Consider the following 25091-nt stretch of genomic DNA (forward strand, 5'->3'; position numbering starts at 1 on the left):
GAGTAGTGTCTAGAGCTTAGACCACAACTTTGCCTTGGCTGTGTTTCTGTCCAAAATAATGACTCGGCATGTGACAAGTTCATATGAAGTCATAGGGCTGTCTGAGAATGCTTCAATCTAGACGACACTTATCCTTTCCGATCCTCCTGCTTCCCTCTCAGCAGTTACCCCACTGCCAGGGTGAAGTCAAGACACCACCTTTTCAGACTGCCCTGAATAAGCAATAGCACACAGCACAGCCTGTGTCTGTCAGCCTATGCACGCCTCACAGCCCTTAATGGGCGAGTTCACTGGCTGACAGATGTACCTGTAACCTTCATCACAGGAGGGTTTGTTAAAAAATAAGCAAACTTCAAGCTACCAAAAAAAAGATTTGTTCAAATGCAACTATTCATATGGAGATGAGTGCCTGCTCAAGAAGACAAGAGGACGCAATGAGCTGGTTCCACTTAACACATTGTTCTTCACTTTCACCTTCCAAACAGCAGGAGGAAGAGGCCCTCTCCTCCTACTAAAGTTCACCCTCTCACTTCATGACACAGTGGGGAGGTCTGTGTAACTGCTGCTTGAGAACTGGCTTTGGTAAAATCTCCACCTTTTCTCTCTCCTTATTTATGATTCCCCCTCTCTCTCCCAGGGCAGCCTGCACTCCCAAGACTCGGGACAAATTAACACAAGTGCTGGCTGTGCAAAGTGGCTCTGGGCAGTGAGCCCACCAGGGACCCCACCAGAGTCCCCACATTGCAGCACCAGCCATCCCCACTCCCTGGTGTCATCTCAACCTGGTTTCCTCTATGGCATATCTGTCTTGCAGTACTCTCCCAAATCTCTTTCTCCTTTGATGATCTAAAAATCTGGGAACATCTGAAAAACCTTTTCAAAACCCATCAACAATAAGGCAGGAAAAAGGAACAGAAGGAAAAGTCACCAGGAAAAAAATTAACCAAAAGACAAAAAAAGCACATACATGTTTTAAAATGACTATTTGAGGGATTGGAAGTAAAAAAAAAAACATTTTTCTATGAATCCTATTAAAAATTTGTAGAAAATTGTGATCCCAATAAGACCATTGGCAAGCTGGCATCTGTTTTGTTCTGGTTCACTAATCCATTCTGAGCGGTGAGAGCCCATATCGTGACTTCTTGGCAAGGCAAAGAGGCATTTCTCTGAGTAAATGATAACTCCGCTGACATCATGTTACTGTGACAATTTACACCACACAAGGGCCTATTCCACCATCTGAATTCCCTTGCCCATCACATTACAGTTCATATCCAAGCCAGTTTTACTTTTATGGTTAGCATTCTCATCATTTGGTATTTACACTGTGGCAGAAACTTGACGTCGCAATCAGGATGCCGTTTGCACAGTGTTAGATGTTAGGTGACAACATATGGAACGCTATTCCAAAGAGCTTTCATTCTTACTCTGCTGCTATCTGGCATATTCCTACACCGAGTCCATCCAAATAGATTTTCACCAAGTGCTTAAATGGCTGAGCTTTGGCCAAGAGCACCCTGGAATTACTCACAGTGGCAGGCTAGATGAAATGTAAGCATCACCAATTCATCCAATTATTTTTCAATAGAAGCTGGGGCCAGAAGGGACTTTGTACGTCATTATTCTTGATATTCCAGACATTCTTGTTTGGTGTTTGGTTCTGTGGAAAGAATTAATAGTTTGTTTCATTGACAGCAGAGGACAAGTAAAAATTAGCACATTTTATGGGACATAAAAAAGTCCATTAGAAAATGATGTTTAGGGAGAGACATTTTTCATTGTGCAACACAACTCTTCACCATATTTGAAAATAAAATATTGATGAAAAGCATATGCTTATGTTTACCAAACATTGTTTTTTGAGTCATCTATAAATTTAGAGAGATTATAAGAGAATAATATCAGAATGTGATGGAGAAAAGAAGGGGGAAAGTAGTAGTAGTTTAAATGGTATATTTTTTTTTGGCTCTGTTCACTGAATAAGTTAATAATGGCTTACCATAAGTTGATTTTGGTAGTGATTCACTTCCATGCTTTAGTTCATTTATTGCTCCTGTAAAACTGAACCTCAGCCCAAATCCAAACCATAAATATGAGCACCTCAGGAATTCTGGATTGCTATAGATCTGAATCCAGATCTTGGTTCTGTATATTAGCCAGGACAAAAATCTAGATCTGAATGCCCTCAAATTCTACTTCTCTACTTGTGGGTCCGCATATCCTCAGCTGGGGCTTCTCTCCACTGGAAATGCAATTATTATCCAGGAAACAAGGGAAGGACAATCTCTTCAAAAATACTTACAAAATGACAGTTGAACAGCTTAAACTGTTTCCTGAATGCATGTGGAATCTGCCTGGAACAGACTCTATAAACAGAACTACCCGTGAATCCAAAATCTCTTCAAATTTTTGTTGTAACTTCAGCTAAATTTCTGGGTTATTCAAATTTATGTGAAATTGAGATAAACTTCCAAGATTCAGTCACTTTTAATAGCATGGGATACAGACTTCTCAAACCTGCTGTGAAAACTGAAACCTGGGCCAGCTTTTCATACACAAGCTGAACTTAACATCAGTAAAAAAGATGTCGCTCTCTTCTCTCACTTCCTATACTGTTTAAGGGGGGAAAAAAAAAAGTAAAATACAGGAATATCCAGGACAGCTAGAAAAATTGTTTCTAAAAAATACAGTCCTTTCTCATGCTGGCACTTCCACTTCAATCAGATGCTTTGTTTTATACATTTACCAGCCTTCCTGCATATGCCAGATCTGCACAGGAGATGCACATCCTCATTACAAGCAGGGCTAACTTCAGAGGTGACCCAGGAACCTGCTCAGCGCAGCCCTTGCCTGTCACCCATCAGAGGCTGAGCATGGCTGAATTGGCACCTTAACCCACAGCAAGCCACCCCTGCCAACTCCACACAGGATTTTTCTAACTCCCTGTTCCAAAAAAAATCCCTCCAGCCAAAATCCCCTCCTGGCCTGCAAATATGTTCAGGCATACACCTCTGTGCTGTAAATGAAATATCTGGCGTATTGCAAAACCGTACTGAAGGAGCCAACTGGAACAGAGCAGAGCTAGCACTGGGAGAAGGTGTTTGAGCTGTTGAATTTAGTGACTACGCATATGTCATATCCAAAGGAGCATTACACATTTTGCTTTAATCGTCATGTGGGGGGTATGAATTTATCACCTGGTCTTTTGATACCTGATAATGGGTATTTTGAGGAAGACGTCTCTAATTGCCTTATGTGGAAGACAACTATCTGTCATCCTGCTTGCAAACGAAAACAAAGCCTTTGTGCCATCCACGGACTTCAACAATAAGAGACATAAGGGACTTGAGATGTCCTGTTTAGTTCCAATAACATAGTTATTGTGCCCAGACCACATCTTTTCAAGTCCAGGCCAAAGAAAGCAGGGCCAGCCTTTGAAATTGCTAATGAACACTAGTCAAAAGACTGCAAATTATACATGCCTTTGGATACACAAAACATTTCTAAAGGCATTGGTATGAACAGTTTAAAATTTGATATTATGTTTTTTCTGCTTTCTGTATTTCAGCACTTTTTAAGGGGCCACATTACTAAGGGCAGAGAAAAGGGAGAAAATTAAAATTAAGTAGAAGGGATTTTGCGTGTTTCCTAGTGAGCTAGGAGATAGACTGAACACCATTGTCTGGGGCAATGAAAAGACCAAAGCATGAAATCATAAACTTTCATCCTAAGAGTCATTTGGTACTGAGAACTGCCTCAGTCAGTGCCAACAGTCTTGATTTCTGATCTTTGGTATACATGCATTCAGTTTTATTCTAATATAATACATGAGGTATTACATAAAATTAGCCTGAAATAATGAAGTAATTACCTCAGATAGCAGTAGTAGAGTATCTAGCAGTCCTGAAATGTTGTGCAAGGTTTGAAAGCACTGTATCAAACCTTTACTGGGCCATCATTTTCCTCCAGATTTTACTCTCTTAAGAAGTTGACAAAAAAAGCAGAAATGAAGGCTGGATGATTCCTCAGGAATCATTGGTCTATTATTTTCCTGAGGGCATGACTCTCTACACCCAACAGACATCTGTCTGATCTGGTATCAAAAAACCCCAGCAATAAAGGATCTATTAAGCTCTTGTTGAACTCAACACACAGTGATGCAAATGAAGTTCATAAATGTGAAGAGCATCTGTAAGGTCCCGCGTGCCTAGGAGCCCACAACTGTGCAGCAAATTGTGGGAGGTAGCACCTGACCATGTAAGACATGAGGGTCCTTCCTAAGAAACATTCATACTTGCAGCTGAGCCTTGCAGACAGAAGATACTCCTCCTACTGTGTCCTGAATAGGCAGCTCTTCACCTCTCACAAGCCTGAGCATGAAGCAAGAAAAAAACTTTTAAGAGGAGAGAAAAAGGAGCACAGCATCAGCTAGGGAAAGTGTAGTCACTCTGTACGAATGAATAACAGGCTTCCCTGGGCCACCTTTAGTAGCAGTCTGTTAACTTAATTTCACACTTTTCATGTGTGGGTGCCCAAAAGGTGAATGCAACTTGTGCATCTTCCCATCTTTCACATGTCAATGCCCAGCAGGCCCTTCGCCACTTGTGTCCACCTTCACGGTGCTCAGAGAGTGTAGGAAGCTTGCATGGACTCCCCATTGCTTAGAAAGAAACTCTTCCATCCCAGAAGGTTTTTGGACCTCACTGTAGTCCATTGGGATCTCACTTCTAGCTGTGATGATTTCCCAATTGGCCTGCAGTTTGCCTGTGTGAAGTCTCCACATTTGGGCTTTCCATTCATTCACCAGCAAGGGGACCAAAGGACAATTTTCTCCTTGGAGCTCTTGGCTGCAAGACAGGGATCTGTCTGGGATTTTTTCCTCATTTGACAACCAGGTCCTTTGACACTTTAGGTACTGTGCTGTCATCTAAGTCCCCAAGGCCACACCTGCTGTGATGCATTTTGCTTGATACCCAACATGGAGAAGCTTTGGTTGAACAGCCTCCTCAGGAGAAAGTACCAGGGCTTTTCTAAACTCCTCGAGAAACTATTGCCACATCCTATGGCAGACTGCAGGCCCAGCAGGCATTGTACTGTTACTCCGTGAATTTTGGGGCTAAAGCGTTAAGCAGCAGTGAGAGACAGCTGCTCCCTAAGGAGGGGGAGCTGGGAGCCCAGCTTATAACAAGGCATGCATCAGATCTTGTTGTACTCACTGCGCAGTTCCCTGGACAGGCAGAAAAATAACCTAACAAAAAGAAAGAAAAGCATAGTTGTTTCCCGACTGAAGGAGACAAGTAAATTCATGGCAGTGGGAGTGGGATGGAGTACGGCATGGGTAGAGGAGGAGGGAGAAGGATACAAGGTGGTGTTCTTAGAGGTGGCAAACCGTAATAGTGGTTTACCTGCTGTAGGTGAGCTCATATTGAGCACATGTTGTGCTATGCAGCAGGAGAAACCCTGGCTAGCAGCTCTATGGAAATGGAAGCTGCACATCCTCCCCTGTTTACCACTGTTTAATAGCAAGGTATCTCCACTCTGAAGCACCTTTGTACTTACAGTTAGACAAAAAGTAGTCCTATGCTTGTTCTTTCCCTTTTTACCTAGGGATGGGAGTAAAGAGCTCTTTACCTCTCAAGCTCTGAATCACTGGGCTTACGATAAATATATCAAATTCCACTTTAAGAAAATGCAAGACATAGGAAGTGTTCACAACAGTCAAGAGGGATAGATTATCACATCAAACAGTCTTGGCAATAATTATAATTTTCCATGCATTTATACATTTCATGTGGTGCAGCTGACTTACTATACAACATGCTGGCCCAGCTTGGAAAAATCTCATATACTTCAAGGTATTTGTCTAGGCTCACCAAGCTCATTTTTGGTTTTGCTTTAAAATTCTACAAGGACACAGAACTAACCACACACCAGCTACTTCAGACGAGACAATGTTGTATTTAAAAGTTTACTATTGTAATCTTAAGCCTATAACTTGGGCCTGCTCACCCTAATATACTTTCCTTGGAACAATCTTTTATAATCGTCTTTGGGAACTGCATATATGCTGCACATGAATCTTGTCCTTAATCTTGTGTTCTCTATACAATTTTTAAAAAGCTAAAAATAGGTAATAATTTTACCTATTTAAGCACAATATAAAACCCAAATATATATTTAAAAAAAACCCTGCAGAAAAACACCCAAGCAGATGAAAAATGCCAACATCTATAGAAATGAGATAATGTTTTCAGCTTACAATTTTTGAAATGAAACTGTTTTGGTATGAGGGTACAAGTAGAGGTTTAATACTCTTCCAGACAAGTTTTATGCTTTTGATACATGACTGACAAAACATTCCTTTCAAGAGAATGAAATGAAAACGATTTTATTTTTCTCCTAGCACAGTTTCTATATTCTAGTTAAAACACATTACTATGAAGAGTAAATGCTTTTGTCTGGTCACTTGGCCAAGTTTGCAGAGAAATCTGGATCCTGTCCCTGCCAGGTGAGTTTCTGGACCTGCTACGGTCAAACCCCCAGCTGATGCATAGAGCTAGAGACTAGTTATGTTGTAGGCAGTCGCTGGCCCATGCCACATTTCCAGAACAGTAAGCAAGTAACTACAGAGCTGTTGCACATGTACAGTCCTGGTTTCATCCACAGATGATTTTCTTTACATCTTGCCTAACGAACTGTCTGTCTCCTGCCCTGCCTAGTCTCCCCTCCCCTCCTCTTTTTCCTTCTCTCCCAAGCCCTGATGAAGCACAATGTTTCTGTGCAAAGCACGCTCCCATTGTTTCCCCCTGTAGCACACTGAGTGCAACATAATTCGTTTCCCTGATTCGGTTCAGGAAGAGCATCAAGCGAGAGACTTGAAGAGCTCCATATGTTTAGCCTGTCAAAGAAGATTGAATTCTGTTTTATTGTAAGTACCTTATGTACTTTAATCAAACAGAAGCCAAACATGAATCAATATCTGGGAGTTAAATCTGGAAAAATTCAAATGAGAAATAAGGCACAATGTTTTAAGATAATGATTAATTATTTGCACAAACTACCACATGAAGAGGTGAATCCTTTATTTCAAGCCCAGGTGCCTTTCTGGAAGACATGCTTTAGGCAAATACAAGATCTTGAACCCAGGTTAAGGGTATCTGGGTGAAATTTTCTGGAAGTCAGACTACTAGTTAATTTGGCCTTGAAGTGCAGATATCTACTAATCACCTGGTTTTAAAATGTATTTAACTTGAATACAAAGGATTCAAGGCAGAAAAATATGCTAAAAGATTAAAAAGTCAATCTGTAGCTTATACCATTCAAAGCTGGTAAGCCACAAGAAAAGATGATAATATTCTCTTCACCATGGAAACACAAATACACTGAAGAAATGAAAATGCTGGTTGTTGTGTGATAAAAGACAAAATGGGACATGAGGGCTGTGAAGTGAGTTGTTAAAAATGAAAAAAAAAAAGAAAAATAAAACGTTGATGAAATCTGGGTGACTTTGTTACAGACAGAGCATATAAAGACCTAAGGACTCAGTTTGTAAAATGCATCCTGTGATCACAATGGGAGGAAGGCAGCAAAAGACACATTTCTTGGGAAAGATACTGGTAAACCCCAAAGACCACACTCAAAAAGCCAGGCATGCATCTGCAAGTCAAGGAGGAAGATTGTAAGGTAACATGGAAGATGGAAGATGTTGAAAAATAAAAATCAAGCTATCCAGAAAGTTGGGTCCGCAGTTATTAGGTTAAAAAAACTATGCCACTTCACAAATCTGAACTGATTTTAAAAACATTCACTTCTCCTGTGACAGTGGAAGGACAACAGTGTGAGGCTGTTGGTGACCATTTTTCAATTTAACTATGTTTTCTGTTGCTAAGACTCACATGATTTTTCTGATTGCCTGAACCTGATTATCGGTGAGTATTCTATTAGAAATAAATGCATAAACTGGCTATTTCACTGTGGATACAGAAATCAATATCACAAACATGAGGAACTACATATGGAGAAGGACAGCTATAAATTCAGAGCTATTGTTTTGGTTTCTGGAAGACCAGGGTCCCAGCTCCTGCTCCCACCCCTATTCCCAAGTGTCCGTAAGCAAATATTTTGACTGGGAAAGACCTATGTGAATTTATCACTCTACAGTGCAAACGTCTACGTACGAGAAAATTACTTGGATTCCCTTTACCATTAATGGGGAGACAGGCACTGTGGCATGTCTCAGCTTATTTACATGCCTGAAAAAGGTCAGACAAGTTGTGCCCAAGAAGCATGTCTGGGGCTCTGCTGACACTAGAGTCTAGATGAGACATACAAAGTCGTGCAGGATGAATCCTGCACTTAGCCTCTGTGCTTCAATTTCTTAGATAGATAGCAGTATTTCTATGTCTTGCTGAAATATCACTAGGATAAGTCCACTAACAACTGTGGGAATGCTACTGAGCTGTGGACTGGTGAAGCAGGGTGCTGCTGAGACTACAAGAGGAAGGAAACTAGAACTAGCAGTTCTCAGAAAGAGATGGATCACTACCCGTTCATTACCCTATATGCCTGAAGTATTTTGGCTTATAAATTATGAAGTTATACAGTCTCATTTCTCTCCAGTAACCCTAAACTTCCAAAGGAAGCTGACAGCAACTTGTCTCCAATAATCCTCAATTTCCAGTACATTTTTGCTCTTCCTTATTGAATATTTGCATAAGTTATCTTCATCCTCTCGGATAGTCTTTGTTCTCTCCCTGGAGTAAATCAGGAATTAATTGGAGTAATTAAGGGCCGAGGCCCCTTTCACTCTCAGCAGCTTCTGGGAGGGCTTCCCAAAGTTGCAGGACACTGCAGGCTGTCACTGAGGGATAACAGAGATTAGCTAAGTACCTTCTGCTTCGCCTTTTTTTTTTCTTCTGAGAAAAAACAGCTTTGTTTGTTTTTTTTCTCAAAGCATCCACAGCAGTTACCCAATATTGAGTACCTTGAGGGTTGTTTCTATTGGGAAAAGAAGCTTGTGCTGGAGCTGGGTGCTTTGTGCAAGGCTGATTATTGAAAGAGGATGTCAGGAGGCCTATTTCCCTCAACTCAGCATGGAGGGACAATAGGACACAGTTTCTATTTCAAGACTCTTTTCAGCCAACACAGTCCATAATGCAAGTTCTTTTTTCCCTTGGTCTCTCTCTCTCTCTCTCTCTCCAGCTTTATCTTAACAGCAGATGACAAGTAATTTTTTGGTGTGTCCTCATTTTCCATCTCTCTCTTTCTTTTGCTGCAGACAGGACACACACACTCGGCTGGTGTTAATTCAGTTCCTAGGTCTTTTTGTTCTCTGTGTTCTCATTCAGGCTACCATTTAGATGGGTTTCTCCCATCAGGTACAAACTGGGCATTAATTTGTCCACTGTTTCACTGACTAGAAGGTATTATGCTCACCAGATTCAAAGCAGAGATGTGACTGAATATGCATCAAAGACAAGATATGCTGAGGGCCATTCACTCATCAAGATAATAGCACCTCAGCTGTAACTTCCTCAGCCTCTCCACTTGACTTTCTGGCACGTGCTATGACAAACCACTGAGGACAAATTTGTTTCCTAATACAGATGAGTTCCAAGCTAACAACTTAATTTTCTGAAAACTACATCATACCAGTTTATGTCTACTTGTGATGCAACTCTCTCTAAGGGTGCATAGTATAGTTCTCCCAAACATGAACATGTATTTATATGAAAATGATGAAATACTTATGCAGTTCTCTTTCTATATCAAAAAGACTACTTTATTTTGTTGTTAAATTGCTTGTTCTTGTGTAGTATGGCTTATACTTGATTTCAAGCTAAACCACATCCTAGCTCACCGTTCTGGAAGGCTATGCATAATGGACAGGCAGACAGTGAGTAAACCCTCAGCAACTCCTAAGATAATGTGAGACACAGTACACAAGAAAGTATATGTAAAAGTTTCAGTTCAGTTCCTATCTGAGCAGAAATCACTGCTTTGTTTATTACTTATTTTCCAGGTTGGCTTGCAAGTAGGTTGTTTCCTGTGATACTGAGCCTCCACATTTTGAAGACCCTCCTAAATCATAACTGTGGTAGAGTAGCATATAAAACTGAACTGTCCAAATACAATTTTTTAAAAATCAGGTCAGAGAAATCCTGTCTGTGAAAAGGGTCAAACAGTAGAAAGAAGAGGAGAGAACAGAAGGAAAAAAAGAAAAAAAAAGAAGTATGGTTGTCTTTCCTGCTCTCATTTAGCCTGAATAAGAAATCAGAGAGGGGAGGAGGGAGAGAAGAGCAAGACAGAACTAGAACAAAACTATTTCAGGCTCCTTTATGGCTGTCTATTTTTATTATTTACATATAAAACCAGACTGGACAAAGCACTAAAAATACACCATATCTCATTGGGAACAATCCTGTAACAGCAGGGAAATGTAGCAGTTGACATAAGTGGCCTTTTTCTATCATTAGCCTCTGTGATTCCATGCCCATTTCATCCACAGCATGTATGCTTCTTACAAGTCTCTCTGTAATAATAGTACCAGAAATACAATCCTCTGTAGCACTCATTTTCTACACTACTGAGGAACTGGTGCTTTTTAATACTTGTCATATTGGTATGGACATTGATGACAGACGCCCTGATGCTCCTCTCTATTCCACCAGTTTTATACCAGCATAATTCAAGCGGAAAAAAATGTACAAGCAGAATATCTCATGCAGGTTTTAGGGTGATTTCTACAGACAAGAACAGGTGACACATCGTGCTACAAAACTCCTGGAGAAGTTGACCACTGTTATCTGCCACTGATATACACATGACTTATACTTATCAGCCATTAAACAACTGCCTTGACTTTTTCACTTTTGTCCAGTTCTCCAGGTCTGGAGTTAAATGTCTTGATTATACTACAGGTATCTTGTCAGTCTTCCAGCAGAAACTATTTTTACAGGGCACATTCCCCCAACCTGATAATAGAAGGGAATCTTCATTACCAAAAGTATGAGTCCTATGAAGAGTTTCAGTTAACACCAGATTAGTCCCTAAAGCACTCTCTGGGAAGATAGAAGGCCATACAGGGCACCTGCTGTAGATTTTGAACCCTACCAAGCACTTGAATATCATATTCTGTCTTTCCCTTTTGAGGTCATCACTTAGCAGGAGACTCCAGCTTGTTTAAGTATGTGAGTACTCTTAACTGAAGCCAAAGTACTCAGGAACTTTGTTCAATCAGGTTTTTTGTTTCAGGTTCTTCCCACTGAGGTTATCTGTAGATCACCTGTGATGTGGCTTTCTGGTTTCTCTGTATTATTAAAGAACTGACCTGGCATGTCATGCAGGTCTATGCCAGGCAAGTATTATCTAGGTTGACATTCCTCTCCATGCATTCAGCTTTTCATTGCAGGCTTGTAGCTTTGTTGTTTGGTGTGGCCAGTCCTCAGGGAGAGGTGGGCCTTTGGGCTTGGCTGGCCCACATTTCTTATTGCAGATGCTCTTGCAGCATGTTGTGAAGTCCAAAGGTCAATCCAAATAAAAATGATGGTTGCAGAAACGTTTGTAATTCCAAGCCAACATCATTTCAACTCAAAGATGAGATATGTTCTATGCACAGATTGCCCAAGAGTTCATTTAGACCCTTCCCTCAACTGGAAAAGGGTGACTGTTATGTCAGAGTTAGAGTAGGTTGCCCTTAACACATTCATGATGAACTCACTTTGATTGTTTCTGCCCCAGTTGTATCACTTTAACGAGAGAATAGAGTACTCTTCATGAAAACGTACACTTCCTACTCAAATTGTCTAGTCTGCAATGTTTAACATTCGGCTTTACTGATGATTATTGCGGTGCTACGTGCATGGATGGGTGTATCAAATGCCTGCTGCTTCCTCCACTTGTGTTTCAGATTCTGGGTACCCGTCATGCCATGGCTTAACAGTGGGAGCAGTGGCCAAGGCAGTTTGTGCTAAGTCCTGAAATGCCATGATTTTTAAGCTGAAATACAAAGTGATAACTTCAGGAAGTTTGTTCATACTTTGGATAGGTGAATGAGAGAGGAAACAAGTGCGTGGGTACAGAATGAGTGAATTATTTAAGCTAACAGTACAAAAATGCAAAGGAGGGATGTCAGGTCTCTGGAAGAAGCTGAACTGGACTGTACTCCTTGATCATCAACAAGAGCATGAATGTTCTGAATGCTACTAAGTCCTGGATTTTGACACAAAATTTTAGGCCACCACAAAAAAATCTGTTCAAATTCATCTTCACCAACACTTCTGTAATTTAGCAACTTGCCAGTTGCATAATAAAATGAAACTGGGCAAGCTGCCTTACGTTTGGCACTTTGGTTTATTTACATTTTGCATAGGTGCCCAAAGATTATCGGGCAATGATTGATGAGAAATTCACACTATTATTACAAGTTCTTAGATTATTAGGCGTTCTTGGACAACTGAGATAATGTCACACGAAAGCTGAGAGAGCCAGAGGGCTTTTTAAAAGCTGCTTTTCTAAGCTAATGAGGTTTGTGTATTTCCACTGTATGTGTATTTTTAATTATGTGCAAATATGGGTACCTGGCAATACTTTTTGAACCTGTTCACCAAGTTAAAAGAAAAAAATCTAACAGGAAGAGAGGAAGAGATGTCAAAGCTACAAATTTCAGCCAAATTCATTAAAACAGGCAGAGAAGGAGCTAATTAAAAGGGAGAAAAGAAAGGGCAAGAGGGAGAGAAAGAATGAAAGAGAGACTATCAATGTCTAGTTATGGGGAAAACTTCAGTTACAGTTCATATCTTTGTAAAAATTAAGTTGGTCACACTCAAGACAAAACCCACAGTAAATTGGTTTCCTTTATTCCAGTTACTTGGGGTTTTGGTTTCTTTATGCAATGACATTTTCCTGCATAGCATTCCTTACACATACTACTCAGCTACATATAAAGGGGCTTTAAACAATGGGAGGCTGGAATATTTAATGGATAAATTTAGGAGGGAGGGAGGGAGGGAGGGATTCTGTTGTACCAATTGGACTTCACCATCTCACTTTCCTTGGCATCTAGAGAAAACTCTATTAGAAAAGTAAGAAAACATGACAAAGTAAACCACAATTTTTTACCTCCTGAGAGCTTCAGACATACAAATGAGTTCTTGCCAGATAACAAGTGAGATGATTGTATCATTTCCAAACAACTGACTCAAAAAAAACCCCAAAATGCAGGCACCTTGAGAGTCCTCTCAGGCTCAAAACCGCAGAGATCATTTTACAGAAGTAAGCTTTGCTCTTGGACTACAAATGTTTATGCCAAATTTCAGTTTCAAATGCTTTTGCCTGTGTGTAGGCATGTGTAAAATTATTAATCCTTGAAAGCAGGGATTCATAATAATGGAGTTATTGACATTTTCTTGGCTCTGACATTGCAGATGTGATGCTAAGGATAAGAAACATTCCCACTGTTTGATGAAAGGGGTTCCCAGGAAACACTATCAGTAATCATTCTTCAAGCAGAAGATGTTTTCTGTCATCTGGTTCTTGACAACTATAAATAAAGGACTCAATCTGATTTTTATACACTATTTCTACACTGTAAGAGACAGAATGATATATCACACAGTTTGCAATGAAATCCATGTACACGGCGATGATATTATAAACAAAGTATGTATGCACCACAAATGTTTGTGTTTTAAGCAGCGTTGTGAAGCAGAGGTTCACAACTGCACTTGCTGGTCTTGGTTAATGCAAAAACTCAATTTTTTGTCCTGTAGCTAAAGTGTTTCAGAGACAAATGTCACTACACAGGCAGAGGATGAAGCCAGTATTCTTTTGCTAGCATAGAAGAACTGTTATTAAAAGCTATCAAAGTGAAATGCTACTTTTTTTTTTTTTTCTCAGCTATGTCAGACTAAGCTATTTGTAAACAGAAATACAATCAATACAGTGTGGTACTCATCCCCAAGCTTGGAAGATCTCTAAATGAAGCACCAGCACTCCCTCAGAGAGCAGGGGAGTTGAAGAGCTCTGGCAGGGTAGGGTCCTCCTCCTTAAGCTCACAGCCAAGCTCTGCTTGCCTGTTCCTCTGCAACAGCAATGAGTTGGGACCTCACCAGGAAAGGTTCAAAAGAGGTAACCAGTGAAACCTTCATTGTTAGGGGAAACAAAAACTGTGGAAACATCTTTACTTTGCAACGCAGTGTGATTCAGTGGGCCCTGAGCTAGCACTGGTGCAAGTCAGACAGCCCAGCACCCTCCTCAATGGCGATAACAGCTTATCCCCACACCAGACTCAAGCTATTAGATTTTCACCAGCAGGACTGCAATGATGCAGCTATGCTGCTTCCCATTCAGAGACAGCAGGACTGCCAGTGCCTCTACAGTGAACTCCAAGCAGTGAGTGCCTCTGGTTTACTCATGGTCTCCCGGCAGCAAGGGTATTCTGCACACCCCAGGAACATGGGTCAATGACATGCTCCACCATGGGGAGCAGAGATCCTTCCCTTTCCCTTTCCCTTTCCCTTTCCCTTTCCCTTTCCCTTTCCCTTTCCCTTTCCCTTTCCCTTTCCCTTTCCCTTTCCCTTTCCCTTTCCCTTTCCCTTTCCCTTTCCCTTTCCCTTTCCCTTTCCCTTTCCCTTTCCCTTTCCCTTTCCCTTTCCCTTTCCCTTTCCTCTTCTTTAGGTCTGGCCATTTCATAACCATGTAGGAGGAAAATTATAAGCATAAGCCACACAAACCCTGGAGCTACTGGGCAAACAGGTAAAGAAGGTATGAATCTAACACACTGCATTTGAACATTTCTTTTTCTGTTTTCTTCTTTTTATATCCTGTGGCCTGAATCAGCATGGGCTCCCTTGTTATAATTTCTGAGTTCCCAGGAAAGCACTTTCCTCCTCCCTTCTTCCTTTATGCTGCAGGATTATGGCCATTCAGCCATGTGGAATCCATCGTCTGCCCAGCTGCAACACAATACTGAGCAACACCAGACAGAGAGTGAAAAATAAAAACAGAGAAAGTTATAACTTCCAATGTTTGCATTACCAAATCTGTAATGAGGATAAATCTTGATAACCACACCCCAGCACTGGAAGATTATGCACATCTTTGAAAAGCAGATTTGACCCTCTGGCCATTCCCCCCTGACAATCTGCACTGCAGATTTGCAGCAATTTTTATGGGAACAAAGACCTTCACTGCACCATAGCAGTATGTTTGCAAGTAAATGACCATGCCGGGAAGCATGAGTTCTTAGGCTATCTAATGACTATATCAGCATGGATGTGTCATTGCTGTTCTCACAAGGCATCATACATCCTCGCACAAAGTCATGTGAGAGTGAGTGAGAAATCAGCTGAATCTAATCAGAAGGAATGGGATAATTAATACGAACTCTGTGAGGACCTGTTTGTAAAGTGATATGCAGGGTTCTCTGTTTAGCGGCTCATTATTCAACCAAGCCCTAGTAAAGCTTCACTGTCTCCACGGAGCACAATACAAATAGAAAAACAGTTTCATTTTCCCCATCCTGTCACTGTAGTCCATAATTTAAGCTGATCATACTTTTCCATTTTTCTCACAATGTGGATAGGGGCATCTAAACTGTTACTAAAATGCGCTAGCTGAGGAAATGGAGGCAAGCTGGTCAGAGCTGCTTGGAGAGGGCAGCCCCACTGCTCTCTGGTTTCTTCTGAGTCTGCTCAGAGCATGAGGAAGCAAGCAGATAATAAACAGATTTCTGGTGAGACATGGAACGTATCGGTGAGGCAAGTTCTGAAATGAATGTCAAGCTCATGTGGGGAGGTTTTCTTGGAAAGTAGCTTTCTCTTTGAGAGACAATCCAGCATTGGCAGGAGATACGGAATCTCACCCACCCCATGACACTGCATTGTATGCAAAGGGAAATTTCAGTCAGCAGAGAGGAGGGAGGAAAAAGAAGCATCAAGTTGGCTGTTGCCAAAGGAATAGATCCAACATGACATGACATACTGCTGCTGGAACAAGTCAACCAGTATTGCTTCTGCCCTGCCGTCCACCTTAAAGCATGGTAAATGTTCTTGCTTTCCGTACTGCCAAGGACTTGTTTGCTAATGGACTGTTGACAGATGGGTGAGAACATTTGTTTTATTTTTCTCCTTTTCTTTATTTCTGACAACCCTTGGGAAGAAACAAATGCCATCCATTCATCCATTCTTCTGCAGTCTAAGGAAATATGGCAACTCCCTGTTGACTTAAATAGCCTTTTTCAAAATTAAAAAAATCCCCAAAACATACTGTCCTCTGTTATATGAAATGCAACAACATGGCATCAGGCTTTCTTCCAATTTGTGCAAGAAATGCAGTCATTTAACAGTCTTAGGTACATCAGAGCTGTGCTCCATAGCTGCTGCTGACCAACAGCAAGCAGAAGACCACCACAGTTGTAGGGCAAGGACATATAAGCAATGTGCCCAAGGTTTTAGTGTAAAATCTAGGTAGGAAACCAAGGCCAGTACACGATCAAAGGTATAATTTTGCTGGAGAGCCGCACAGTGAATGCTTTTCCATCTTTATTTTTCCCTTTTTTAGTGTCCACCATCACAATGACTTTTCTTCCTAGGACTTCCGCAAGTCTGCCAGAGACATCCCAGGCAGAAGTGTATGTGCCCATGCAGGGTACTACGTGTTCAGAGGCCTTTATCCATCTTCAGTGCGTTGGAGTCACTATGCTTGGGCAGAACATCTGCCTAGGATTCAAATTTCCCAGCTCTGTCTTCTTTCTCTGCCCAGAAACTCTGTCCAGACAGGATCTGAAAAATACATGTCCATTTGGCCTGAATTTCTAGATGTTCAGCACTCCAGAAGGAGGGATGTTTCCAGTCAGAAAATGAGACAAGATCAACAAAACCCAGATAAATGACAGCTGTACCTTTTCCAACACAGATGGACTGGATGCATGCTCACTTGAAAGACACTTTCATCTTTATACCTCATTTTCAATAACTTCTATTACAAACTGGAGCCCATTGTATCAATTCACCCTTGTTTCATCAAATCTCAGCTCAGCTTTGCTTCTAGGCTCCTGTTAGTGAGCCCTGACTGGCAGCCAAGGAAATTAGAGTGTGTTGCCTAACTGTAGGGTCTTGGAGAACCAAAAGTAACCTCAAACCCCAGACAGTGGTTAGTATGCAAATGTGAGACTTGTCATACATGTAAGAGATGTCTCAGTGGAAAGAGACAAATAGAGACCAACCTTAAATCCATTGCTGATGATGACTCAGAAATGAAGGGACAGGAGCACAGATCAAGGAGTTGTGGGTTCCTGAAACGTTCTCTGGAAGACCAAACTGCACTGCTGAATTCAAGCACCACGACTGAGACACCCAATTTCCAAATAAGCTGCAGTTTAGCCGAGCTGTCCAAAGAGTAGCAGGTATGTTTGTGGTAGAACAGATGTTTCCTGGGAGCATGTAGCTATCACTCCACTCAAGCAGAAAGGCAGTTATACCAATAAGGCAACAAAACCTCCTCCCAGAGTAAAAGTTCAAAACCAAAATAGAATAGCTGAATATAATTTTTTTCCATTCTCTTCTGCCTTTTTCTCTCATTAGCCACATTAGATCTGTTAGAAGGATTTTTTTTTTTCATTCATGTTTCATGAATGCAAAAGCATGCGCAAAATGTGCAAATTCAGGTTGTAATAGACAGACAAATGGCAGCTGCCAAAGCCAGGAGGAAAAAAGTTTCTAAAAGCTAAGGTTTCACAGATCCTTACAGTTGCATTTTGGTTGTTTGCTTGTTCTTGTCTGGTACATAGTAGATTCTGGTAAGAATCCCAAAACCTGATGTTTTTATGATTTGAAGCACTCTGTATGTTATTTATGTCAGAATCAATAGAACAGTTTATATAAAAAAGATGTGTTGCAGCAGTCAATTCAAACAGAGCGATTTGTATGCAAGTGGAACTGATCAATCCAATAAAAATGATTGCCAAGTCTCCTGAGCCTTATAGAAATACTTTCAATAAAGACATTTTTAATAAAAAAGAAATGAAATGTGTAGCAGCATAGGATTCAAATGGAAAGTAAACCTTTTCTGAACAGCTGAGGAAAAGAATTTACACTTTGATTAAAGCCTGATTTTATTCAATTATTGATGCGGTATGGATATTTTAGTAAGGAGTATTTATTATTTATTTTTAAATCCTGGATTGTTCACATGGATCCTATTTGTCCATATAGTTATTTCAGGTGAAGTGCCTAACTCCAGGATAACTTCTCTTCCCAGACTTAAGGAAATAAGGTGCATCTTTAAGCTTGTGTTGTGGTATCTCCACAAGAAGATATAGAAATATCTGGTCAGAGAAGGGAGGTGAACAAAAAGTGTTTCCTTTCACTCAACACTCCTTTAACTCATCAGTGCTCAGAGTCAGGCTCAGGCTATACTCAGCCTAACACAGATGTTAGAAATTTTACTTCCTATGTGTCAGAAAGGGTCTGAAATACAAGTCTAAGAAGATGACACTCCCTCTAAAAAAGCCCCAAATTTTCTGGGGTAGAGACTACAGCGTATCTGTATGCTGTTAAGAGAGTCACCCTTCACTGGAAAGCAAAGCACACAGTTAGCTGGTGTTCAGCTGAGTCAGCATTAGTAGCAAAGAAACAGTGCTTCCAAGGAAGGGGGGAGAGAATGCCTCTTTAGATTTGGCAATATAAGTCTTCCTTCTGACTGTAGCAGAGACAATTTTATAATAGGACTCCCCCATTCAAGTTTTTTAATCATGGCTGATTTCATTCCAGCTTCAGAGGTTGGCTTATGACATGATTGGGTACATGGTGATAGAGTAAGTGTGATCTGCAACGTGTCATTGCCTTTGCATGAAGCGAATAGGCACTTGCCTTCCTGCATCTATGTCTGTAACTGATCAAAGGCAATAGCACTGCCATTTGCTGTGCACATGACATCCATTATCTCGCAGTAAAACATGAACTCATGTTGTGATGACCTGCTTACACATCATCTCTGGGTAGATGGGGAACACTTGCCAGAGGGTTCTTATGTCACAAGATGAAGTAGTCACTTTTATGCTAAGTTTTTTCCTTTCACTACAGATAGATTCAAATAGGCGTCTGCTGGCTTGCCAGTTAGAAGGAAACCTAACTTGTTAATACTTGCTTATAAAGAAAGTCCTCACTCAGGTTTCTCAGACATAGACACTGGGTTTGTAAGTCGTTTCCAGGCTATGATCTGACTGGAGGCACTCAGTGTCTATGGGATTCATTTTTGAAATTACACTTTCAGTAATGGACTCACCTTTTGCTGTCTTACCTTAAATTTATAAGCTTCTGCATGAACACAGATAAAACATCCTCCTGCCCATTCACCAGAGATGTGCCCACCCGAAGTCTGTTGTCTGTTGGTGAGAAAGGCCGAGTAGAGGGGTTACAGAGCTGGTTGTTGTAGAAGCCATTTCTCCTGTCTACTGCAATTCCTTCAGCCTCTGGGGAATCATGACTATTAGCTGTGCAATAATTACATCAGCAGGAACAAAATCATAGAACTAAGGCCTCCCCACCACAGTCACAAGCCCAGATGATGGAGACAAAACAAGAAGTGTTGCCACTAGTCACCATCAGGCAGACTTAGGCTTGCATATTTGTGGGGTACATGAAATGAATGACCTTTGGCATGATACACACTTAGTCATTAATACACAAAACCCAGTCATCCAGCCTACTGCTTCTCCTACATTACCAAACTGTTTTCATCTTCCAGAAAATAAGTATTCCTATGAAGTCATCCCTCCCAGGCTGCTCTCTTTTTCTAGATTATATCCCTTTCAACTTGGGACCAAAACTCTGGATAGCAGCATGAGAAAAGCAATCATTAGAGACACATTTAATTAACCTCTAACATTTAGACTCACAGGTACAAGCATAGTCATTCCTGACGTCAACATTGCCAGTGACATATGGCAGCATAACGTAGGTCTGTGTGAAACAGAAATAAATTAATGTCTAAAATGAGTAACCGAGCTCACAGTGAGAAATAGGTGAGGTAGTTTGGAAAATGAGATCAACCACTTGTCTTTTGACATAGCAGTATCATTTTTGTGAGATATTTCTTCACCAAGGAGAGCTGGAACAAATTCAAAAGCCTGACAGTGACCACCACCAAAGTGGAATATGCTTTTACTAAAAGTATGTATGTCCTCCTCTGATGCTTAGTGGTGTGCTCCATCAGATTCAAGTCCACCAAGGGGTCAAGGAGGCTGAATCAGACTCGCAAAACCAGTCTGAAGAAACACCCTCTGATACTATCTTCCAACAGAATTGTTATCACAAGCCCTCAAACTTTCACTCACATATGCAGTAACTCATGTCAAAGTATTGCCAGTACATGCTTGCTTGATTTCTTATTCTGACCATCCTCAAATTCCCCAGATTTGTCCTGATAATTAATGTTAGTCACACATCTTACTGTGGAATTTGTCCATCAGAAAATTGTGCCTTTAAAAAACTCAAACCTCTATTTTGTGGCATTTTAAAGCAGGGAGAAAAACCTTAAAAGTTTAATTTCAACAATGTTAATTTCTTCATTTTGACCTGCGGGTATATTGCAGATTGCTGTTTTCATGCTAGCAATAAATTTAAACATCAAAATGAAATGCTGCAATTTTATTGAAACTGATACCTGGTATTTCTGACATAACCTAAAAAGGTATTGTGCCAATGATTTAAAATTGTAAAGTTTTACTGTGCTTTGGAATAACAAGAATCGTTGGCAGGGTACCATGATGTTCCCTAGGGCAATCATGCACATTAACCACAAAGGCAGATAAAAATTTCTCAAGAGCAATCTCTATATGTTTTCCTGACCACAGAACACATGGAGGTAAAATATCATGCATTAGCCCTTTTAATAAAGAGTTTCAAATTATTTAAAATACTGAAATAGAAATTTCAGATTCAAAATCCTGGATTAGAACTGCAGATGGAGAGCTGGGACCCAGCAGCTACTTTACGTTCCAGAGCCAGCACTGACATTATGATGCAGTCATCTGATGTGACAGGGATCATATGCATTCCCAAAAGCAGCTCCTTGAGCTTACAGTCCTTGAGCAGTCATAAAAATAAGATGTCTCTTGAGACATTTCAAAGATAAAGCTGGAGAGAGAAGGGCCATGTGGTTTACAACACTCTTGGATAAATCCAAAGTAACCCTCTCCTCCCATGACGCACCAAGACCATTCATAAAGTATCCAGTTCTCTTCATGACAGCAGACAGAAATGCTGTGCTAGAGGAGCAAAATAGGAAGAAAGTATTTGGAGCTTTGCCACTTTTCCAGAAAAATGATGCTTTTATGGAAGCGCACTCTCAAGAGCATCTTTGTCATAAAATCTGATTTTGGTGTTGGTTTTTTTAATACACAGCCCCAACACCTCCACACCTACCCCACCAGCTTCTGCACCCCAGGAGGATGCCTGCTTGGGGGGCTGCCCTGCAACATCCTCTGTCAGAAGGATCACAGACACTTTATTGAAGATTTACACAGTCTTGTCAGTTTGTGCCTATAGGGCATCTGGTGTTTAGTCACACAATCGTAGGAAGGAGGCCTATTAGGCTTAATTTCTGCCAAGTTTGCTGCAATTAGTAGAGATGCTCCCAGTTTTTAACATCTGTGCAAAGCACGTCCTGGTATGGTGTTTTCTGTCCTTCCTCCCTCCCTTTCCCACCTCCTCTCCAGGATGTCTTCCTCCTCCTCCTCCCCTCTGCCCTCCCACGACACGGAGACCCATGGCAGGTGTTGGCAAGAGCCAGCAGTGCTGGGCTGCCCCGCAAGAGCCAGGGCCGCTGGGGTGGCCATGCCATCTGGGCGCCCCCGGCATCGCCCTCCCGGTGCGGGTCCTTGCAGAAGCAGGGTGCGGCAGGCAGGGCTGAAGCTTTTGATCTGAGATCAGAGGTGGGGAAGGAGGCTTCACTTCAGTTCCCTTGCCAGCTTGGGTCGTTAATCTCTACCCATACCCACAGCAATAAAAATCGGCATTTACATAACACCGGTGGTTCACCTTGGAAGCACTCTGCCGGTGTGAGCGAAGCCAGTCCCGGCCTCGGGTCAGGGGATGCCCCCATCCCTGGAAGGGGAGCTCCTCACTGCCAGGGCACAATGAGAAAGGTCTCCTGCCCCTTTTGGGATGATGGCTCACCCCCCGGCCTGTGAGGGGCTGGGTGGGTTTGCACAGAGAATTACACAGTGGTGGGAATCAGCATCCACCTTCCTGGGCCCTCACCATAAGCAAGACTGCTCTAGCCACACAGGACTAAAAAGGTTGATTTGAGGTGCTCCCAAAGCAAATCTTTACCATTTCCCCCCTCCTGTGTTGCATATAAAAGAAAAACCTTGAAGTGTTATTTCTTCTGCTTTTTTATTTAAAAAAAAACCCAACCAAATATTAAGTCCTGGCTTCTTTATTTCTGCTGTAGGGTTCCTTGGAGGGATGGGAAACGTGGGGAGCTGCAGCATCACAAGCATCAAGCAGCAGAACCCTGAGCAACGGGAATATATTTCATGTAAAATGCTGCTTGTGTTAACATCTCTTCAGCACAAATGCCTGCAAGAACACCCAAGGGACAAACTCTTTCTGTGGAAATTGCAATATCACTGCCTCTTTCTCTGCAGGCAAGAAAGGATTCCTTTCCAAAATGGGAAGGAAAAGTGTGCGACATTCTGGATATTTCTAAAGGAGAAAAATAGACAGCATTTCGAATGAAGTACTTAAATTAGTTACATTGTTTGGAGTGTAGTATGTATGATAAATTAATAAATGCATAGAGAATTATCCATCTATATAGACAACTCTGGCTGCATGTTATATATAGATGTGTCTATATAGTCAGAGGGACATATGCAGCGATATAGAAAGAAATGCATTCCACAAGTGTTAGGGGGCAGTGTGACATATTGTAGGACACTGACCAGAAATCACAAAACCTGAAATTAAAGCATAGCTCTGCCACCAAGGTTTCATATCATCTTGGGAGAGTACTTAATTTCTCTATGTCTTTCTCCTCTCTTTGTCTGCTTAAACTGTATCTCTAAGGACTTTCAATTACCTGCTGTTGATACAGAACTTTTCACCATGGGGATCTCTAGGTGCTGCTACCATCATCCTCAGTGGTTCAACCCAGTTCTCTTTCTGAGGACTGTCTGTAAATCTGGGAATGCAAACGAGAGAAGTACATTCCCTGTAGATCTAACAGCTTCCAGATTGCAAGTCTAACAGTTTCAGTTCCCTTTAGTTTACAAAAGACTGTACTTTGAAATGTCAAATTTCAGATACATTTAAGCAAAAAACTTGTGTCTAGGTAAGCTTTAAAAACGAGCAGCAAGTGTTTGTCCCCTTATGGATCACAGGCCTTCCCATTCTGCACCTCCAAACTGAGTAAGTAAAAACTTTTTTAACAAGATCAAAATGAAGAGGTTCCCATGTCAAAGCAGAACTGTAAAGATGAGTGGGTTTTGCAGCAGAGAAATACACAGTCCTGGCCAGCAGTCTGATTTAATTGAGGCTGGTTTAAAGAACTGAGCTTTTCATCATGACAGAAGTCTTTTTGCTTGTATATCTTGGAAAAATGATTCAGTAGGATTCAACACCAGCTATTAGCTAGCTAGTATACTTATTTGATTACCACTATAGGGAGACAGTGTAGGAGTGTAACTGTGGAGCTATCTCTTGCTAAGGGAGCAGTAGGAACCTGCCAGTGTCCCCCATTCTCCCCACTTGCTCTGGGCAGACAGGTGAGTTCCAGACTAGCTTTTTGATGGAAAAGATAATCTCCATCAGCCTTGACTGGGTGTGAATGGAGACACTGCTCTTCCAAAGGCATCCTCACAAGAGTGAGAGTCAGAGAAGTAGTCGTCCACCAACTGGGCAGACTGGTTACATAAGCAGGAACAAGGAAGCAGTATGGGGAGGAGGGATGAGATTAGTATGCATAAGTGAAAATTTAATCCCCATTAATGATGTGCACATTGAAAGAATTTGCAAACATGCCTTATAGGTGGGGTTATAGCAGATGGTGGGGGATTTTTTTATGAATACTTTTTGAATGCAAGGAAAGCAAAGATAATGGAACATTTATGCAACTGCATGCTGCCTGGCTATTTTCCATTTCTTAAAGGCCTAGATATTTGAATTCTAGTGGTCTGGCTATGGATTTTGTATTAGAACTACTTTATAAATTGCTTCAGGTATTTAAATTTTATGCTGTCAAAGACATTGAAGGTAGAGTAAAATGTGTTTGTTTGTATGTGTAGATGTGTTTTTGATAGGGGAATCAAATGTTTATTATGATTCAGCCATGATGCTTGTTAGAGCACCCTAGAGTACAAAAATGTACTGTCTACAGATATGCAGTTTAGATCTAACAACAGACAATTCATTCTGTGTACTGACTGCTCCTCTGAAAATTTTATGTGAGGAATACATCTTCTCCATAAAATAAAGAAAAAAAAAAACCCAAAGTACCTTAACAGTATGTAACTTCAAAAGAGTGATATCACATCCTGGAGTGGAGAACAGCATAGGTCAGTTTTTCCAAGACACATGTAGGAAGGCAAATCATTGTTTCTACTGGACAACTCTGCTAAAAATGTCATTTGCATTTGCTTTTTGGTTTGACTGAAACATCTTCATTTCTCCTGGAACATCTCTGAAAGGATTTTCATTCAGAGTAACTATAATATCACCAAATGACAAAAGCAAAAGAGGAAACAACACATGTCCATATCTATGCATGAAATAGATAAACTCAATGCTTTAATGTGACAGGGGGTTAGAGGTTAAGAAAACATACATCATACTACCTAATTTACTAATACAAAATATATACATTCTCTAAGGCCATATATGGTCCTTTATAAAGAAAGAGAATGTACACACCCTATAAGTTACCCTACCTTATGGTAGCTCCTAGTATAAAGAAAAAAAATCACCCAGAACTCCACCCAAATCTCAGGCTAATTCAGAACAGTCTACATCCACTTCCTAGATTAAGTACATTTTAAGCATTGAAAGTAATTCCTTCCTTTTTGCAGAGCTCAAACTAGCTCCCTCATC

At 41.0% G+C, this 25091-nt stretch overlaps 1 long non-coding RNA gene across 1 annotated transcript in view; it reads left to right on the forward strand.

Annotated features, from left to right (window-relative positions):
- Window positions 1-24505, forward strand: part of LOC141940138 (uncharacterized) — a 42851-nt gene extending 18346 nt beyond the window's left edge. Inside the window, exon 3 of the long non-coding RNA XR_012627893.1 lies at window positions 22456-24505. This is a non-coding gene — a long non-coding RNA (uncharacterized LOC141940138). The remainder of the gene's footprint in view (window positions 1-22455) is intronic.
- The last annotated feature ends 586 nt before the right edge of the window (window positions 24506-25091 follow it).

This window comes from Strix uralensis, chromosome 2 (genome assembly GCF_047716275.1).
Source record: "Strix uralensis isolate ZFMK-TIS-50842 chromosome 2, bStrUra1, whole genome shotgun sequence".
In the NCBI taxonomy this organism is placed as follows: Eukaryota; Metazoa; Chordata; class Aves; order Strigiformes; family Strigidae; genus Strix; species Strix uralensis.